Raw genomic sequence first — 1,260 nt, forward strand, 5'->3', positions numbered from 1 at the left:
TATATCTACACAATGGAATACTACTCTGCTATAAAAAAGAACAAAATACTGCCATTTGCAACAACATGGATGGACCTAGATAAAATTATATTAAGTGAAACGAGTCAAGCACAGAAAGAGAAATATCACATGTTCTCACTTATCTGTGGGAGCTAAAAATAAAAAAATAAATACACAAATAACCGGCGGGGGAGGGGAGGGAAGAAGACACAACAATTATAATTCCTTAAAGTTGATATGACAAGCAAACAGAAAGGAGTTTGTTGGGAGGGATAGGGGAGAAGGAGGAGGGAGGGAGGTTTTGGTAATGGGCCACAATAATCAACCACATTGTATATTTACAAAATAAAATTATATTTAAAAAATTTTAAAATTTTTTAAAAATTAAAAAAAAAATGGTAGTGTATCAGTTCACCACAAAAAAAAAAAAAAAAAAGAAAATCATTTTAAGATTTCATCTTCAATGTCTAGAAGTAACTTAAAATTTAAAAAAATAGTTCTAATAAGGATTAAAATTTGAAATGCTCACAAATACTTGCTTTTAATTTAATAACCCAGTAGACTCATGGATGTAATAGTTCTAAAATCTTTCCAGTGCTAAAGCTTAATTATACATTTAAAATTCACTGCAGCCTATCTCACAAAAAGGAGACAGGGCAGTTCTACACCACAAGAAAATTTATTGCCAGAACAGATAGGGGACCTGGCAAAGGATACAGTCAATCATGATACTAAAATAGAAAGGACATGAACAAAACCCAGCTTTCCCTTTCTCCTAATTTATATATGTCTCCTTATTTANAAAGGACATGAACAAAACCCAGCTTTCCCTTTCTCCTAATTTATATATGTCTCCTTATTTATGAAGTAATATATTACAGAACTTCTATCACTGGAAATATTAAGAAATTTCTATCACCTTAAGTCACTTGGCTCTATAAATAACACACAAGGGATATGTCTTAATCTTGAAGAAAGAAACAACTTAAATGAGAACCTAAAATATGGATTATACAGAATTAGATATATGTGTATATATGCAAGATATTTACAGTTTTTTCCTAAATGAAAAGCAGATATACATACATTACACATTATACATTTCAATTTTTTAAAATTCCTGATGTTTATCTATGGCCTTTACAATCTCATTTTTTCCCTTGATCCTGCTTTTATTCTACATATAACAATTACAAATTATTTAGGAAGAAGAATGGGTAAACAGGTGGATGGGAAAGGATTCAAGTGGTCAGGACAAAA

This window comes from Galeopterus variegatus, unplaced genomic scaffold (genome assembly GCF_000696425.1).
Source record: "Galeopterus variegatus unplaced genomic scaffold, G_variegatus-3.0.2 Scaffold4091, whole genome shotgun sequence".
NCBI lineage: Eukaryota > Metazoa > Chordata > Mammalia > Dermoptera > Cynocephalidae > Galeopterus > Galeopterus variegatus.